The following is a 21,004-nucleotide window of genomic DNA, read 5'->3' as shown; positions in this document are numbered from 1 at the left end:
TCAGGCTTGAGGAATTATATGCACCTTGTTAAATATTGAGGTTTTTTTTCTCACCAAAGCCTGCTGAATGAATGAATGAAAACATCCATGTTGGCAATGTTGGTAAACATTAGGTGATGTTGGTAAATGAATATAGTCCATTGATTTTCATTAATATTTTTACATAATAATATAGTACGTTTCCCCCAGGTCTGTGATATTGGATTATCTCTTGGTAGAGTTGTTTTAAGCCTATATTCACTGATCCTAGAAAACTGGCCTTTAAGTACTCCTTTTCAATAATGCTCACATAAACGTTTCTGTATATATTAATACCTTCCTTAACAGCTCTTCATACATTCCCTCAAATGTTTCATCAGTAGCCAAAATGTGTAATTCAGTCAATTTATTCTTTTTCAGAAAGTGTTAAAATTGGTAGGGAAGTTAAGAAAATAAAGAATACGCAAAAAAAAAAAAAAAAAAAAAACTTGAAATAAGGTTAAAAATGCAGTGTATTGACACATTATTACCTATGGAAGAGTAATAATATGCCTTTTTAAAACTGTATCTCCAAAGCCAGTAAATTTAGTGCAAAAATTTCAATTTGGGGATTGAATTGAAATTCAATTCAAATGAAACCAAATATTGCCTATTTGATGAGAATGCATATTGTGGCTCCCAGGTGTTATGAGAAACTAGTGCTTCATAGGAAAAGCAAACCCTGATGAAGGAAGAGTATTGTTACTGAGCAGTGTAAAGTTAATTAAAAGAATTTAATTTCTAAAGAAATATAATGAAACCTACTTTGAAATAATGTTTAATGACATTTTTAATTTTTTTTAATTATATGTCAAAAAAATGGGTTTTCTTCTACATGTCCTTTCTTATAAAAGAAAGGGAAAACATCTTATAAAACAAAGACACAACCTATGTAATATGAAGCCAGGAATTGGGCACACAATAGAGAACTTCACCTGATGGGTGTTTGTGCTGCAAGAACAAACTCAGAATGAATGAGTGAATTAAGTAGACAAATGTTTATTTTAAGCCCCCTGTGACTTCCAGGCACTGGACTGTGTTGCAAAGTCTTTGAAGGTCAGACTTTTCCTAACTTTCAGACATGCACAGCATAGTGGGGAAGTTCACAGGAGGTTTTTAGCACAGATGTTTGTGGTTTGGGAAGAATCAGTCAAAGATTCATAAAATTTCCCCTGTAGATGAAAGCATGTAGGTTTTTTGCCAAATTCTGTCTCCAAACTTGGACCTCTGCTAATCCTATCTTTGAGTTTCTTCCTTGTGTTTTCTCCTAGAAGTCTGGCAGGAGAACAACAAATAAGCAACTGGAGAATGAGAAACCACACAGAACTAACAGAGTTCATCCTCCTGGGATTGTCAGATGACCCGCAGCTTCAGGGAGTGATCTTCATCTTTCTGTTCATCACCTACATGCTCAGCATCACTGGGAACCTGACCATTATCACCCTAACCCTGCTGGATTCCCACCTCCAGACTCCCATGTATTTCTTCCTCAGAAATTTCTCCTTATTAGAGGTTTCATTCACCACTGTTAGCATACCCAAGTTCCTAAGTACTCTGATTACAGGAGATAAAACCATTTCCTTTAATGATTGCATTGCTCAATTCTTTTTTTTTCATTCTTTTGGGAGTCACTGAATTTTACCTCCTGGCTGCCATGTCCTATGACCGTTACATTGCCATCTGCAAACCTCTGCATTACATGACCATCATGAATCCCAGAGTCTGCATACTCCTTGTCTTCTCTTCATGGCTGATTTCATTCTTAATTGTATTCCCTGCACTCATGTTGCTCTTAAACCTTAATTACTGTATGACTAATATTATTGACCATTTTACCTGTGATTTTTACCCCCTGCTGCAACTTTCTTGTTCAGACACAAAATTCCTAGAGATAATGGGATTTTCCTGGTCTCTGTTTACTTTAATGTTTACCTTGGTAATAATAATTCTGTCCTACATATATATCATCAGAACAATTTTGAGGATTCCTTCTGCTAGTCAGAGGACAAAGGCTTTTTCTACCTGTTCATCCCACATGATTGTTATCTCCATCTCCTATGGCAGCTGCATTTTTATGTATATTAAACCCTCAGCAAAAGACAGAGAGTCTCTTAGCAAGGGTGTTGCTGTGCTAAACACCTCAGTAGCCCCCATGCTGAACCCCTTTATTTACAGCCTAAGGAACCAGCAAGTCAAGCGAGCCTTCATGGACAGGGCAAGGAAGATTGTATTTTTCTCAAGCAAATGAAATATTATGGTTTTACAAATTAGGCATATTACAGGGCAATTTAAAATATACAAACACAAAATTTGAGCCACTTTTAAATCACAGTGGTCTTCCTGCTATCCTTATTCATTCTTTCTTTCTAAGAGTTTATAAGCACATTTAATATATTTCCCATTCAGATGAAATAACTTCGTAAGTTTTTCTGGTTCCCATTCTTCTGAAACTGTGATTAGTTGCAACGTCTTGATTATTAATTCTTTTAATTTGTAAATGTAATTTACTTTGCATTTTGTTTAGGAAAATGATTATCACGCAGAATAGAGGAGGCACTGTAATTATTGATGTGATATTTTCCTTACTCTATACAGAAAATATAATTTTGTGATTTTCAGTGATCTTTGTCAGAAATCCTTTCACCATCTTGCAGTTTCTCTAGGAAAAGAAATTCTTGAAACACCATATTATTTTTTGAAAAATGTGAAAGCTTTCATTTAAAAACCATGAAACATTGCCCACTAAATAGGGTGTGTTCATATAATTTATCTATTGTTAAAAAAAAGAATAGATATTTAACATATATATGTTTGTAGCTATGCTGCTAAATACATCTCCATATTTCCAAAATCCATTATGACTCACTAGATATAGGTAGATATACAAGTAGATGCAGACATACATACACACACACACACACACACACACACATACACCTACTGTAGAAAATAGTGAAGAAATACTGTCTTAGATATGTAGAATAAGTTCGATTTCTCTAATTCCATGGTGTAAGCTTTGCTTTCTGATGATGCTGAAATTTATATAGCTCCTTTCTAGTTTTGTATTAGGTTGAAACTGGGCATGTGTCTAAATCACTTGATGCCTAAAAAACAAAATCATTTAAGTTTTATATAAAATAAAATCTTCATAACAGAGCAAAATTTTCCATTTCATATAAAGTTAGAATTTCACTTTACTCCTCCACTCACTCTACTTAAGGTGTTAAGTGCCTAAAGTATTTTGGAATGATGTAAGTGTGTTTCTGTATGTGTGTGTGAGAGAGAGAATGAAAGAAAATTATGGATACAATAAAGTATTCTAAATAATATAAACCACTATTTAGTAATAGAAAATATACTGTAATCCTAATTCATGCTGTACCTTTCCTAATGATTTCTGTGTAAAATATTCAACTGAGAAATACAGCATAGGAATTATAGAGAAGAAAATAAAATAAGTAATAGAAAATTGAAGGGTATTCAAAATATAATAGACAACTTATGAATGGTTTCTCAATTTCATTCTATCTGAAGTATATTTTGTATGTGAAAGAAGGCAAATAGTTGACAAAGTTAGGGTTTCTATGACCTCTCAACATATATTTTCCCAGAGGTAAATCAGGTGTCAGATAAATCTGGCATATATAATGTACCATAGGGATGAGAATGAACCTTTCAAGCACATAGCATAATTAGCTATCAATAAATAGTAGTTATTATTATTAACATTGGTCTCTATAGTTAACTGCTATGGTTGTGAATAAGCACAAATTATATTTATAAAGTGGTGAGAACACTTAACTCGAGATTTACCCACTTGTATTTTTAAAGGCACAATATAGTATTGTTAACTGTAGGCAAAATGTGTACAGCAAACAATGTTCTTCAACAGTATTCATCTTCAACATCTTGAAAACTTATCCTTCTTACAGAACTGAACTTTATACCAGCTAGAAGCAACTCCCCATTGCTGACCCTGCTCCATCCTAAGACAGTCGCCATTCAACTCCATTTCCATGAGATAGACTGCTTTTAACACATCATATAAGTGGAATCATGCATTTTTTTGTCCTTCCACTTGTTTCACTTAGGGTAATGTCCTCCAGATTCATCAGTGTTGTCTCATTTTTTTTTTTTAATTTCTTTTCAGCATAATAGTATTCATTGTTTTTGCACCACACCCAGTGCTCCATGTAATCAGTGCCCTCTCTAATGCCCACCACCTGGTTCCCCCAACCTCCTACCCCCTACCCCTTCAAAACCCGCAGATCGTTTTTCAGAGTCCATAGTCTCTCATGGTTCACATCCCCTTCCAATTTCCCTCATTTTTAAAAGAAATAAAAATGGAAACCACCACACAATGATCAGAGTTTGTCCTGTTGAGCCTTTCTGATGATCCTGATTTCTGATTCTGATTTTACTCTGCCTATTTATCACAAACATGTTAAGTCACACTATCACAAACATGATAGTCAATGGAAACCTGACTATCATCACCCTAACTTGGGTGAGCTCTCATCTACAGAGGCCTCTGTATTTCTTAGCTAGAACTTCTCTTTCTTAGAAATTTCATTTACAATTACATGTATTCCTCGATTTCTGGGGGGTAATTATCACCAGGGATAATATCATTTCCAATAACAGTTGTGTCACCCAACTATTCTTTTTTTCCATGGAAGTAACTGAATTTCAAATTCTAATTGCCATGTCCCTTGATCACTATTATTGCCATTTGCAAGCCCCTTCATTATACAACCATTAAGAACACGAAACTCTGTAACCTGTTTATGCTATGTGCATTGCTAGGCCAGTTTCTGACCATTTTCCCACCACTTATACTGGATTACTCAGCTGGATTCCTGTGTTTCCAATGTCATTGAACACTTTGCATGTGACTATCTTTCCTTTTTGCAACTGTCTCATTCAGATACATGACTCTTTGTAGTAACTGGCTTTTGCTTAGTTGGGGTACTTTGCTATTTACTTTGGCATTGGTGATTTTGTCTTACATATACATCACATCTCCTAGTAAGAGAAAAACAATGTTTTTCTCTATTTGTTCGACTCACATGATTGCCATATCTATTTCCATATATGCCAATTCTTCTGCAAAAAAAAAGGCATTAGTGACAAAAGAAGTAGCTATTCTCAATAATTCTGTTGCCCTCATATTGAACACTTTTATTTACACCCTATTTACACACTTTTATTTACACCAAAAAGCACACAGACCTTCCAATACAAACAAATCAAAGTTTTGGGTAGTATGAATGAATGTTATCATGATGATTCAATAAAAGAAAATGAAATTTAAACTAATTTCTATTATCTTCTTATATTCATGTCACAGCTACAGGAAATGCTGAGCTCATTTGCTAAACACTCTTGATAACATAGATGTGTTAATAATGAATTATGTTAACATGATAACATGAATTGTGTCTTCCTTTAAAACTATCCAAATGTTCCATTGTTGGAGGCAGGCCCCTGGCCAGGGCAGTCTCCGCCATTAAAAGATGGCGCCTGGCTAGTTGCCAGGTTAGGATTGCCTCCTGAGACTAAGCTGAACACCCAAAGAGGAAGTAAACAGCATTGGTTGCTAGCGAAGTTGTTCGTTTAGGTGCACAGCCTGATTCGCTCCCTCCTGTACCCTGCTTACTGATTGGTCATGTAAGCATATGTAAGTGTGTAGATTTGTGGAAATAAAGAGAGAGAAGATGCATCCGAACCAGGCTTCTTGTCATCCTTGCGGGGCAAGGGCGATAAATGGCGCCGGCACCCGGGAACTAAATAAAGGAATCTTGCAAGGTAATCCGCAGGAAAGTGGGGAGTAAAGGTCCGCAAGTAAGCGGGGACATTAGCCACGTTCAAAAGTGGAAATTCCGTGGTAAAGTGGGGAGTAAAAATAGAAAAACCTTGCAAGGGAGAAGTCCGCAGGTAAGGGGGGTAAAACCACGACAAAGGTGGTGGGAAACTTGTACAAGTCCGCAATAAGAAGCGGGGCGGCCTTAGAGCCAGAATTTAGCGGTGAGTCTTTAACGTCTGCGTCTGTGTTGTCTGTGTGTTCTGAAGTATCTAAAGTGTGGTTGGAAGGGTCTTTAGAAGACCTGCTGAAAGCCAATGGAACTCCACTAAAAGCAAAAACTGCTCGGGCCTTTTTGAATACAGCGGAAAAGGCGGCTCTATGGTTCCTAGATGAAGGCTTGCTAAACATACCTCAATGGGACCACTTAGGGGAGGATTTGAAGAAACAGGATGCTTTAACTCTTTGCCTCAAATTTAACATAAAAAAGCACAGGCATGGGACATAGTAGTCTCCTGCAGAAATTGTGTGATCTTACTACCTGCACCGTCCTTGGGGGTTAATCCTAAGGGTTTGTTACCTAATCATATATGGCAAATGGATGTCACACATGTTTCAGAATTTGGAAAGTTAAGATATGTTCATGTCTCTATAGATACCTGCTCTGGAATAATTTTCGTCTCAGTGCATATGGGGGGGAAAAATCCAGAGATGTTATCACCCATTGCCTACAGGCTTTCGCAGCATGGGGAAAGCCACACCAATTAAAGGCAGATAATGGTCCAGCCTACACCTCACAACCCTTTAAAGCCTTCCTACAACAACTTGACATTCACTTGATACACAGAATACCCTATAACCCACAAGGACAGAGTGTTGTGGAGCGTGCACATCTTACAATAAAAAATGTGCTTTATAAACAAAAAGGGGGAATAGGGGACACCTTCAGGTCCCCTAAAGATAAGCTCAACACCATTCTCTTTATTTTGAATTTTTTAACGTTGGACAAAATGGGTAAATCAGCTGCAGACAGACATGCAAATGATGCTGCTCCTTCCCCTAAGCCTTTAGTACTTTGGAAGGACATCCTCACAGGAAAGTGGAATGGACCAGATCCAGTGTTAGTATGGAGTAGGGGGTCTGTATGTGTTTTTCCACAGGAAAAGGAGGCTCCAATTTGGATCCCAGAGCGGCTGGTGCGTGCAGCCTTGCCTCCAAACACCAGTCATGATGCTGAAGATGCTGATGATAACTCTGGGGATGCTACACCTCCTGCGGCAGACTCAAGCCAGAGAGCTGTGAGCAGTGGTTAAAGCATGGCTATATCCTTTACCAGTGACTAACTCTTCTCTTATATTCCCTCCTCTCCCTTTGATGCATGGCAGGTCTGTAACTTGCTAGGAGCATGTACTGATATCTCAGCAGTGTCCATGTTAAATGGTGGCAAATTCCTCAACTGTTCTTATAAACAAAATGACTCTAGTACCTTTGAGACAACAGTTAATGTGTCTTATCTCAATAATATTACTTATCAGCCCACTCCCATATGGGTCTCACCACCATTCCTTTTCCTTGTAACAAATGCTAGTGAGCTGAATGATACGTTGAATTGAACTAAGAATTGCTATCTTTCCCTGTGCTGGAATGTCATGGCCTTCAAGCTGGCTGTGATTATGCGTATCCCTACCCATGTTCCTATCCCAGTTTCCATTCCAGAGGACAAGTTACTGGTGGTGCTACCCAGAAAGAAGAGAGATTTTGGTATCACAGCCGCCGTTGTGACAGCACTGGCTATATCTACAGCAGCTGCCATGGCAGCAGCAGTCTCGCTTGCTGCAACTATACCCACTGCGGAAGCTGTGAACACCCTTGCAGAAGGAACGGCGACTGCCCTTCAAACACAGACTCAGATCAATGCACATCTGCAAGCAGGAATCCTGATAGTCAACCAGAGAGTGGATTTGGTTCAAGAACAAGTGGACATATGGGGGGCCCTATTGGGACTGGGATGTATAGTAACCTTCCCGGAAATTTGTGTAACTCCCATAGCCTACAGAATGTCTTACAGAATGTCTCCCGACAGCTTACAGAATGTCTTACAGAATGTCTCCCGACAGCTCTCCCAATACTTGCGGGGGAATTAGTCCGCAGAATTCCAAAACTGTACTCAGCACCTGCTACTAGGCATAACAAAGATAAATAACACCAGAGGTGAGCTTGCAACCCTCCCAGAGATAATCAAAACATTGCAAGATGTGTTAACCTTTACAAAACAATGGGCTAGCGTAATTGGTCTGATGACAATCCTTGTAGTGGGCTTGATTCTGCTAGTAAGGAAACTGCAAATTTGGAGGCGACAGCAACCTAGGCAACAGCAAGCCATGGTGCAGGCCTTGTTAGCCATCGAGGCTGGAACATCCTCCCAAGTGTGGCTAAGTATGCTGGATCGGTAGTCAACGACGGGTAAGATTGGTGGGGGAAATATACCAACCTAAGACAGGACACAGATCATTGATATCTGCCGTCTGATGACGGGTAAGGATATTCCCCGCCACTGACAACCTAAGACAGGCACGATGCCTGCCATAAAAGAAAAAAGGGGGAGATGTTGGAGGCAGGCCCCTGGCCAGGGCGGCCTCCGCCATTAAAAGATGGCACCTGGCTAGTTGCCAGGTTAGGACTGCCTCGTGAGACTAAGCGGAACACCCAAAGAGGAAGTAAACAGCATTGGTTGCTAGCGAAGTTGTTCGTTTAGGTGCACAGCCTGATTCGCTCGCTCCTGTACCCTGCTCGTTGATTGATCATGTAAGCGTATATAAGTGTGTAGACTTGCGGAAATAAAGAGAGAGAAGATGCATCTGAACCAGGCTTCTTGTCGTCCTTGCGGGGCGAGGGCGAAAATTCCATGTCAGGGATTTATGATTATGAATATAAAACTAGTAGTTATAGAATGTAAATCATTTGCCAACTATTTTGATTAATCAAAATGTTCTATCAAAAACACTAATTCCAAGAAATATATAGCCCCGTATTTTTTGCCACATTATTCACAATAGTCAAGATACAGAAGCAATCCAAATGTTTATTGACAGAGGAAAGTATAAAGATGTTGCAAAATATATAGCAGAAAATTACTCAGCCATAAAAAAAGCATACGAACCTTTTGTTCATATTTGTTGCCACTAGCAACAATGTGGATTGATCTAGAGGGTGTTTTGCAAAATGAAGTAAGTCAGACAGAGAAAGACAGATACCATATGATTTCACATATTTGGAATTGCAAAAATAAAACAAAGCAATGAGTAAAGAAGCAAACTAAACTGAAAGAGATCCATAAATACATAGAATAAACCAATGGTTGCCAGAAGGAGCGGGGGGGTGATGGGCAAAATGTGTGAAGGGAGTAAAATGTACAGACTTTCAATTATGGAATAAATAAGTCACAGGAATAGAAGGTACTGCGTAACGAATGTAGTCAGTGCTATTTTAATAGCTCTGAATGGTGATAGATGGCAACTGCACTTGTGGTGAGCACAGCATAATGTATGGATTTCTTGAAATGTTATATTGTACAACTGAAACTAATGTAATACTGTGTGTCAAATAAACTTCAGTAAAAAATATTTTATACTGTAATGACTTAAAGTCAATATTGTTTCAATTTATTTTAAATTATTTTCTCTTACTGATATAAAATTATTTTTCCTTTTAAATGTTACCTGAATCATGAAATAAGTATCTACAGCACCATTGTTTTTGCACACTATCTGTAGTGTCTGTCCAGTTCTTCCCATTCAGTTAGTAAACTTGGATACATATGTTACGACTTACAAATTATCTGAACGTCATATATCCTATGTTTCCTAGATATGAAGTCAGGTATTAAATCTTGTTTTATAAGGTCTTGTTATTTTCTGCATTATTTTTTATAAAAATATATAACAGATAAATATTTAAGCAGCCACTATATTTTTTATTTTTTAAAAAATGTTATTTATTTATTTATTTAAGAGACACAGAGAGAGAAGATGTGCATGGTTGAGGAGAGGAGCAGAGGAAAAGGGACAAGCAGACTCTGCTCTGGACATGGAGCCTGACACAGGGCTTGAAATCAAGACTCTGAGATCATGACCCAAGCAGAAATCAAGAGTTGGCCACTTAACCAATTGACCCACCCAGGCACCCCAAGCAGCCACTCTTACACCAACTGAAAGTTTGATAGGAATTTCACAAATAGCAACTCTTCTATAGAGAACATATATTTTGTGTCAAATGCAAGACAAGGTATGTTCCATGACATATCATATTTAATCTTCAAAGCTATATGACAAATTAGACATGATTATCCCTTTTTACCAATGTGTAAATTGATGTTACACATGTTGAATGATTTTCCTAAGGTCTTGAACTATAACATTCAATATAATAGTCCAACTTGAAAAACAACACAAAATTTTGTGTTTGCTCTCATACATACATATATGTGTGTGTATGTGTGTGTGAAATGCTGTAAGATCTGAAAATTTTTCATAGCTTTACTATAATAAGCACAGTTTTACTGGTGTTTTTACTAACCTTATCTTATCTGTACATAATTGTATTATTATAGTATTATAGTATAGTCAGGGAGGGTACTAACTCTGAATATAATACTTGGCATATAGGAGGGGAGGAGAAGATGGTGGAGGAGTAAGAGACCAAAATATCATCAGGTCCATGAGTTCAGGTAGATAATCATCAAACCATTCTGAACACCTACAAACCCAATAAGAGAAAGAAGAGAAAAAGAGCAGCAGTTCTAGGAACAGAAAATCAACCACTTTCCAGAAGGTAGGAGGTGCAGAGAAGCGAATCCAAGGCAACATACAGGAAGATAGACCACGGGGGGCGGTGCTGGCCCCGACAAGTGAGAGAGAGCAACAGAACACAAAATTGGAATTTTAGAAGTCTATTCCACTGAGGGACATTGCTCTAGAGGCTAAGCTGTGCAGAAGTTTTGATCTTGATGAAGTCCCAATAGTTCATTGTTGCCCTTCCTTTTCTTGCCTTTGGTGATGTTTCTAGGAAGAAGTTGTTGTGGCTGAGGTTAAAGAGTTGCTGCCTGTGTTCTCCTCAGGGATTTTGATGGATTCCTTTCTCACATTGAGGTCTTTCATCCATTTGGAGTATATTATTGTGTGTGGTGTAGGGAAATTGTCCTGTTTCATTTTTCCGCGTGTGGCTGTCCAATTTTCCCAACACCATTTGTTGAAGAGATTGTCTTTTTTCCATTGGACATTCTTTCCTGCTTTGTCAAAGATTAGTTGACCGTAGAGTTGAAGATCTATTTCTAGGCTCTCTATTCTGTTCCATTGATCAATGTGTCTGTTTTTGTCTTGATGATGACAGCTTTGTAACAGAACTTGAAGTCTGGAATTGTGATGCCACCAACTTTGGCTTTCTTTTTCAACATACCTCTAGCTATTTGAGGCCTTTGTGGTTCCATACAGATTTTAGGATTATTTGTTCAATTTCTTTGAAAAAAAATTATGGCATTTTGATAGGGATTGCATTAAACTTGTAGCTCACTCTAGGTAGCATAGACATTTTCACGATATTTGTTCTTCCAATCCATGAGCATGGAACATTTTTCATTTCTTTGTGTCTTCTCAATTTCTTTCATGAGTACTTTAAAGTTTTCTGAGTACAGATTCTTTGCCTCTTTGGCTAGGTTTATTCCTAGGTATCTTATGGTTTGGGGTGCAATTGTAAATGGATTGACTCCTTAATTTCTCTTTCTTCTGTCCTGTTGTCGGTGTATAGAAATGCAACTGGTTTCTGTTCATTGATTTTATATACTGACACTTTACTGAATTCCTATACAAGTTCTAGCAGATTCGGAGTGATCTTTTGGGTTTTCCACATAAAGTATCATATCATCTGCAAAGGGTGAGAGTTTGGCTTCTTCTTTGCTAATTTGGATGCCTTTAATTACTTTTTCTTGTCTGATTGCTGAGGCTAGGACTTTTAGTATTATGTTGAATATGGTGATAATGGACATCCCTGACATGCTCCTGAACTTAGCAAAAAAGCTGTGTTTTTCTCTATTGAGAATGATATTCATTGTGGGTTTTTCATAGATGGCATGGATGATATTGAGGAATATACCCTCTATCCCTACACATTGAAGAGTTTTGATCAAGAAATGATGCTGTACTTTGTCAAATGCTTTTTTTAGCATCTATTGAGAGTATCATATGGTTCTTGTTGTTTCTTTTATTAAGGTATTGTATCACATTGATTGATTTGCAGATGTTGAATCAACCTTGCAACCCTGGAATAAATTCCACTTAGTCATGGTAAGTAATCTTTTTAATGGATCCTATTGGCTAATATTTTGGTGAGAATTTTTGCATCTGTATTCATTAAGGATATTGGTCTATAATTCTCTTTTTTGATGGGGTCTTTGGTTTGGGGATCAAGATAATGATGGCCTCATAAAATGAGTTTGGAAGTTTTCCTTCTATTTCTATTTTTTGGAACAGTTTCAGAATAGGAATTAATTCTTTAAATGCTTGGTGTAATTCCCCTGGGAAGCTATCTGGCCCTGGACTCTTATTTGTTGGGAGATTTTTGATGACTGCTTCAATCTCTTTACTGGCTATTGGTCTGTTTAGGTTTTCTATTTCTTCCTGGTTCAGTTGTAGTAGTTTATATGTCTCTAGGAATGCATCCGTTTCTTCCAGGTTATCAAATCTGCTGGCATATAGTTGCTCATAATATTTTCTTAAAATTGTTTGTATTTCTTTGGTGTTAGTTGTGATCTCTCCTCTTTCATTAATGATTTCATTTATTCTGGCCAGGGGTTTTTCAATCTTTTTTTTTTTTTTTTGAAGAACCAGCTCCTAGTTTTGTTTGTTTGTTTTATTGTTTTTTTTTTTTTTTGGTTTCTATTTCATTGATTTCTGCTCTGATCTTTAATATTTCTCTTCTCCTGCTGTATTTATGCTTTCTTTGCTGTTCTCTCTCCAGCTCCTTTAGGTGTAAGGTTAGGTTGTATACTTGAGATATTTCTTGTTTCTTGAGTAAGGTCTGTATTGCTATATAATTTCCTCTCAGGACCACTTTTGCTGTGTCTCAAAGATTTCAAACAGTCGTGTTTTCATTTTCATTTTCATTTGTTTACACACACACACACACACACACACACACACACACACACATATTAGACTGGTGAATAAAACAGAGCCACACACTTGATTTTGGGTGATTTTGGTCTGTTAGAAGAAATTGCCTCCCAAAATTTTAAAGAAATATATATGTGTGTGTGTGTGTGTGTGTGTGTGTGTGTGTGTATACACAAAAATTAGGGTAAACATGATGAAGGGATGGAATATGACCGTAAGGATAAATTTTTTTTAAAAAACTCGAAAAAAGGAGTTCATAGGATAAGTTGGTTGGGAAAGGAAAGAAAAAGAAAGTGGAGAGAATTTTTTCAGGCTGGAGACTAAAACAAAGCCCTGTGCTAGATTTAGGGTATATTTTGATCTATTAGAAGAAGTTGTATCCCAAAATTTTTTAGAAGAAAAACTCTATATGTATACAAAAAGTAAAGTTAGATACAGTGAAGGATAAAATATGACTATAATAATAAATGTTCAAAAAGATTTTTTAAAGAAAGGTATTGTTAAGATAAACTAGTTAAAAATGTTAAAAGAGGAAATAATAAAAGTTTAAAAATTAGAATAAGAAAAAAATAAAATTAAAATATTTTAATTAACTTTGCAAGTCTAAAGAATCATGGGGAGAAAGCCATGAATTCCATGAATTGCTTTCCCTTTCTCTGGAATCCATTGTTCTACTTGATCAGTGAGCTTTTTCTTGGCTGGATGTTCTTGCTGATGTTCTGGGTGAGGGGCCTGTTGTAGTGATTCTTAAGTGTCTTTGCCCAAGGTGGAATTGTATTACCCTTGCCAGGGGCTGCGCTAAATAATCTGCTCGGGTTCACTTTTGGGAGCTTTTGTTCCCTGAATGCTTTCTGTAGAGCTCTGGAGGATGGGAATGAAAATGGCAGCCAACCAGTCTCCTGTCTGGAGGAGCCAAGAGCTTGGGGCCCCTCTCCTCAGTGTGCCCTCAGAGAAAAGCACTCAATCACTGCCATCTCCATTGTCTCCATCCATCTCAGGGCTCACCCAACCTGTGACTGAGTGTTTCTGTCTCTGGCACACAACTCCATTTGGAGTCTCCAACCCAGCAGATTCCTGACACTTTGCTCTTCTGGGGGGGGGTGTGTCTCCCTGGATCTGCCACTTGTGGAGGCCATGCTCAAAGAACAGTGGCCTTACCATGCCACAGATCACAGTTTAAGGTAACCTTGAGCAAAGAGCTCAGTCCTTGGCTCTGTCTCTGTAGCTGGCTTCCCTGCTCTAACACCTCCACACTCTGCTACAGTCAGACACCCTTGATCTTTCTGTGACCTTGTGGGACCTGAGACAACACTGTCCCCATGAGGGCTCCACTCCCACTTAGCCTCCGGAGTGATGTCCCTCAGTGAAATAGACTTTTAAAAGTTCTCTGTTGCTCTGCCGCTTGCCAGGAGCTGGCCCCTTACACCATGATCTATCTTCCTGTCATTTTGGATTCACTTCTCCACAGGTCTTACTTTCCAGAAAGGGTCAATTTTCTGTTTCTATAATTTCTTTTCTTCTTCTCTTTGATCTCCTGTTGGATTTGTAGGTGTTTGGATGGTTTGATAACTATCCAACTGAACTCCCACAACCTGGTTTGATAACTATCTAACTGAACTCCTGTGACCTGAACAGCCTGCTAATCCTCTGCCATCTTGACTCCTCCCCTAGAAGCTTTTTAAATTTTCATCTTTACAGTCATATTCCATCCCTTCATCATGCATACCCTTATTTTTCTGTATCTATATATACATGTTCTCTCATTCAACTATTCTTATCTGGATAAAATCATAAGGCAGAAAAATGCACCCCCCCAAAAAAAAGAACAAGAGGCAGTATCATATGCTAGGAACCTAATCAATACGGATGTTAGCAATATGTCAGAACTAGAGTGCATATTGAAGATTATCAAGGTGCTAGCTGGGCTTGAAAAAACCATGGAAAATATTAGATAATCCCTTTCTGGAGAAGTAAAATCCCTTTCAGGAATAATAAAAGAACTAAAATCTAATGAAGTTGAAATTAAAAAAAGCTATTAATGATGAGCAATAAAAAATAGAGACTCTTACTGCTAGAATAAATGAGACAGAAGAGAGAGTTAGTGACATAGAAGACCAAGTGATGGAGAATAATGAAGCTGAGCAAAAGAGAGGAAAACAACTACCGGACCATGAGGGGAGAATTCGAGAGTTAAATAATACCATAAGATGAAACAATACTAGAATAATTGGGTTTCTAGAAGAAAAAGAAAAGGGGGGGGAGAAGGTATATTGGCACAAATTATAGCAAAGAATTTCCTTAATTTGGCAAGGGGAACAATCATCAAAATCCAGGAGACACAGAAATTACCCCTCAAAATCAATAAGAATAGGTCCACAGCCCATCACCTAATGGTAAAACTTACAAGTCTTAGTGACAAAGAGAAAATCCTGAAAGCAGCCTAGGACAAGAAGTCTGTAACAAACAATGGTAAAAATATTAGATTGGCAGGAGATTTATCTACAGAGACCTGACAGGACACAAAGGACTGTCATGATATATTCAGAGCACTAAATGAGAAAAACATGCAGCTAAGAATACTATATCCAGCTAGGCTATCACTGAAAATAGGAGATATAAAAAGCTTCCAGGACAAACAAAAACTTAAAGAATTTGCAAACACCAAATGGTCTCTATAGGAAATAGTGAAAGAGGTCCTCTAAGCAAAGGAGAGCCTAAAAGTAGTAGACCAGAAAGGAACAGAGACAATATACAGTAACAGTCACCTTACAGGCAATACAATGGCATAGCATGTCTAAGTTCATACCTTTCAATAGTTACCCTGAATGTAAATGGCCTAAATACCCCAATCAAAAGACACAGGGTATCAGAATGGATAAAAACACCAAACCCATCAGTGTGCTCTCTACAAGAAACTCATTTTAGACCCAAAGACACCTCCATATTTAAAGTGAGGGGGTGAAAAACAATGTACCATGCTAATGGATATCAAAAGAAAGCTGAGGTGGCAATGAGTTTATCAGATAAATTAGATTTTAAGCTAAAGACAGCAATAAGAGATGAGGGAGGACTTTATATCATACTCAAAGGTCTGTCCAAAAAGAGTATCTAACAATTTTAAATATCTATGCCCCTAACATGGGAGCAGCCAACTAAATGAACCAAAAAATAACAAAACCAAAGAAAAACTCAACAATAATACAATAATAGAAGGGCACATTAACACCCCCCCCTCACTGAAATGGACAGATCATCCAAGCAAAATATCACAAAGGAAATAAAGGCCTTTTACTAACACACTGGATGATATGCTGGATGGACATCATAGGTATATTCAGAACATTCCATCCCAAAACAACAGAATACACATTCTTCTCTAGTGAACATGGAACATTCTCCAGAATCGATAACATCTTGGGTCACAAATCAGTTTTCAACTGGTACCAAAATACTGGGATCATTCCCTGCATATTCTTTTCCCATTCTTGTTATCATTCTATATTCAGTTCTTTTGAATAATTTATTTGATACCTACTAGCTTGGAGAGCCACTTTTATGGAGATGTTTTAGTATATGATAAAAATGTAATGTTTTCATATAAGATTAAGTTGTCTCAGTATTTTACTCAGCAAAAGAAGAAATGGAAGATTCTATTCTTGAGAGAAATCCTGATTTAATAAATTCAGGAAACATCCCCCAAAAGCTGTGCACATTTAGTTATTTTCTCATTTAGATTATATGCAAAATATTTCATGTGCTTCTGGCTGATTTCTTATGCCCTTTCTATCTCTTTGGGCATTATCACAAAAGTTTCTTGTTCCAATATTGGTGCAACTGTTGATAACATTTTTACAATCCTTACTGTATTTTCCCCTAGGTCCTTGTTGGCACATTTAATTCACTGAAGTATTATCTCTGAGACATAGGCATATATGGTAAATAAAACGTGCTTTATGCAGGGGAAAATCCACATAGAATCTTCTTCCAGAAAGGCCCAAAATAATTCCAAAACTAACTTCTCTTCACTATTTTTGCTTCCATAGCTACAGTGAAAAATGTATAAAAGAATATTGGCTATAGAAATAAAATAACTCCAATGTATTGAGAAAGGCTGATTTTTAAAATACTGAATCTCTTAACCTAAAACTGAAATAGTTATCAATTTCCTTTTTTTTTAACCATTTCAACCAGCTGATGATTGTCATTTATGTGACAAATAGAGGTAAGATTGTAAAGTTGTAGCCAATGGAAAATTTCTTTTTCTTAGCACTGATTCATTAATGTTTACCTTAACTTTTCATTGGAATACATAGAATAATTTGGGTTTCTTATGTCAGCTGTATTTATCAAAGATTATGAAAAATGAGTACGTTACCTTTCCTGCTTGTCATAATAATTTATTCCTCTATTAATTTTCATAAAACTATTGTCACTCAATTTGATCTTCCTCATTGAATACAGTTTAATAAATAGTAAATGCTCTGGTTTCAGGCAGAAAGACTTAGGAATTCCAATTCTACTATCAACTATTATCTAATGTCTGATCTTGCTTATTATACTTAATCTCTTTCATTGTCAGTGTCTTCAAATTAACAGAGATAATGCATACTGAGTAAATGAGATAAGTGCAATGGTTTTGGTGGGTTTTTTTGTTTTTTTGTTTTTGTTGTTGTTGCTGTTGCTGTTGTTTATTTATTTATTTGACAGACAGAAATCACAAGTCGGCAGAGAGGCAAGCAGAGAGAAAGGGGGAGGTAGGCTCCCTGTGGAGCAGAGAACCCGATGCAGGGCTCGATCCCAGGACCCTGGGATCATGACCTGAGCTGAAGTCAGAGGCTTTAACCCACTGAGCCACCCAGGTGCCCCAGTTTTGGTGTTTAAAGTGGGGCTGTATTCCTCAAATATGTTCATTGACTTTATTTTTGGAAGAATAAAGATAATATTAACCACTGTCTGGGAGTACATTTTATAAAAATTCTGTATAATTTAATTTTACTTTTTCTTAAATTATCCCTCATGATTATTCCATGACATATTATTCCCACTTTTAAATGAAGGAAAAACTAAAATTCAGAGAGATTAAGTAATTTGTCTAAAGTCAGAATACTATAATGTGACTAAGTTGCATTTTTAATCCATTTCTCTTTGAAGGCAACGCCCACAAATGCCCCAACAATATCACTTATTATAAGTAAATATTAAGTGCTAATGCTTTATGTTTTTTAAGAATTCCTTTCCTTCTTTACATTAAAAATTATCCCCAAATATAGATACCTAGTTAACAAATTGAGATAATCCAGATATATGTAGAATATCTCTATGAAAACCTACAGATTTTGAGAGTAATTTATATGATTACTGCTTTTCCTTTGTTATTCCTATTCATTCTGGTTGATGCTTTGATCTTATTTGGGATCCAAATTCTCCCTTTCTATTTATTTTTTTTTTCCCCCAGGGGACTCAGGGAAACAAAATTCTGAACCAATTTGAGGAATATTCTGAGACATTACTAAACTAATAATCTGAAAAACAACAACAACAACAACAAAAAAACCTAAATTGGTTCTCCATGAGATTTTTTATATTTAGTCACCATGAAGTTCTTGCATGACATTAACTATCAGCAAACATGGTCAGGAATGGAGTGAATCGTTCCAGAAAAAAAACTGGTTGCTATAAAACCAAATTGTTACTCAAGATACCACATTAAACCAATATTTTGTTCTCTTCTTTGACAAATTAGGCTCACATCTAAATCTAACACCAAGAAAAAAGAGTGTCATGTGAGAGAGAAAGAGAATTGGAAAACTGTGTACTAATTTGTGGGTGAAAATTTCCTGAAAATATGTATTCACAACTTTCTTTAAGGGGTTTTAACTAATGAAGAGAGGATTTAGCACATAGAATTAAAGAATTCTCTCCTTTTAAATTAAGGGGAGAGTGCAGGGTGATAAAGTTAGTTTCCAATTATATTGTGGAATCATGGTGCTCTTTACTACTTCTTCTAATTGTTACAAAAGTAAACAATCTCTTTATCTTTAGTAGGTTTTAAAAATTCTTTTTTTTAAATTGGACTATCTGGGGAATGCTATTGTTCTTTTTTCAAAATGTATATGGAATGGTAGAAGTGTCCTAAAAATCATTTCCAGTATTTTATTTAACAAAATAGCAAATAGTTGTTTATACAATATGTTAATTTTCACTTTCAATGAAAGACACACTTGATTCAACAATTAGATATCCACGATAGAGTGGAATTCATTGAAAAGAAAGGAGCAAATGGGACTACAAATCTCGTGAACATAATTTACATGTGACTGGGTAAAATAAACATGGATAAGTAGTTAGGAAGGAAAACTTGAAATGATGTTTTAGAATCTTGGATATATTTTTAATCACTCTACCAAAAACATCAGAAGAAGAAATAACTTAACAGATCAACGAGGGTACTCACAATGTTAATTATAGAGGATTGTTTATTGAGAACAATGACTTTTATGATTGAGATATCGATCATACACTAGAATTGCCATAAGTTTGATTACAAAATATGTCACTGTGATGTCTGTTTAAAAGCTCTTCAGCCTGCTTCCTCCAGTCCTGAGAAATAGCAAAAGAAATGTTCATTTCCTGTGACTTTCATAAGCTTTCCTGGTAGCATTGGAATTTGCCTTAAATAACCAACAGCAATATTTTTTTTGCTAAACAGTGTGAAGTGAGTAAAAAGAGAGCTCAGACATGTAAGGGGAAGAAAAGAGCAAGAAACTTCACAGTATTATGATGCATACCAGTAATAAAAAATTCTACATCTTAAACTAAATATCCTATTGCAAAACTTCCTTCATGACTCTGAATTGAACACTTTACTATTTAGTGAGAATGCACAGAATGAGGGATATGATAATGGACTGGTTTGATTTATTGAGAAAAATTTAGCTTCACTTTAAAATGCATTGTATTATTATTGTTATTATTATTCAGGAAAAGAATATAAAGGGATTTCATGGGCTGTCTTATCCTATACTCCAAGGTATTGGCATAATAAAGCTTCTATAACTGAATACTCATGTAGATAAAAGGAAAAATATAAAATTATAATATGGGATAGAAAGCAGAATTCATATATAAAGAATAATACCACCAACATTTAGATAGAAGAAACTCTGAAGGAAAAAATGTTCTATAAAATAATTTTCGATATAAATACATTGTTTCTTTAGCCCATGAATGTGTAGATCGACCTGCTAATTGCTCCCATGCCTTCTATCAACTCTGTGCTCTCTATAGTCCGAGGACATCGTGTCAAAGAATTCATTAACTGTGGCTTCAGATAAGGCATAGGAGGTTGGAAAAGAAGAATGTGAACCAGAGTAAAAACTTGGGAATTTTGTCACAATGTTAAAAATTGAACTTCACTGACTTTCAAATTTTGGTCACATCCCCATTTGAGTGACCTTCCTCCAAACATACCGTCTTTTCTATGTTATAATTCTAAGTAATAATGCTAATACTAATACTAATAATACTAAGTAATAATACACCTAATTCATGTGACAGAAATGAGGAAATGAGACAATTTGTGGTGGTAAGAGGACAAAGATTTTCTCAATGGGAAGGGAATCCTTCAGGGAATTATTCTGAAGAGTCAACAGGAAGCATTCATTTCTATTTCAGTTATCAAATATCCAGAAAAACCTGGGTTAAAATTCCTGTTCTTCTCATGTAGGGCATGTATTGCAAATAAGATTTTTAAAAATCTTTTTAGAATCAGTTCTCAATCAGGGAAATAAAGGTTTTGTGAAGAAACATTCTGTGTAAAACACAGAGTGTGGCACATGGTAAAAACTTACTTTAAACATGTCACCTACTTTTATTATGTTGTCTTGAAGTTCTCTTACATTAAATTAATTAAATTAAATTAAACTAAATAAAACTAGTTTACTTCCAGAGACCAATTCCAGCAGCTTCCCATATGTAATCCCCTTTCTCTAATCCTTCTGTTTGTGTTTTCTCCTCT

The 21,004-nt window shown here is 36.4% G+C and overlaps 2 pseudogenes; both read left to right on the top strand.

Moving 5' to 3' along the window:
- The first annotated feature begins 1,326 nt into the window (after positions 1-1,326).
- Positions 1,327-2,266, top strand: LOC132020762 (olfactory receptor 6C1-like; annotated as a pseudogene).
- A 2,217-nt stretch (positions 2,267-4,483) lies between these two features.
- LOC132020364 (olfactory receptor 6C3-like) lies at positions 4,484-5,288 on the top strand (annotated as a pseudogene).
- Positions 5,289-21,004: the final 15,716 nt, after the last annotated feature.

The sequence above is a fragment of the Mustela nigripes genome, chromosome 6, assembly GCF_022355385.1.
Source record: "Mustela nigripes isolate SB6536 chromosome 6, MUSNIG.SB6536, whole genome shotgun sequence".
NCBI lineage: Eukaryota > Metazoa > Chordata > Mammalia > Carnivora > Mustelidae > Mustela > Mustela nigripes.
This window is presented reverse-complemented; position numbering and strand designations above follow the sequence as displayed.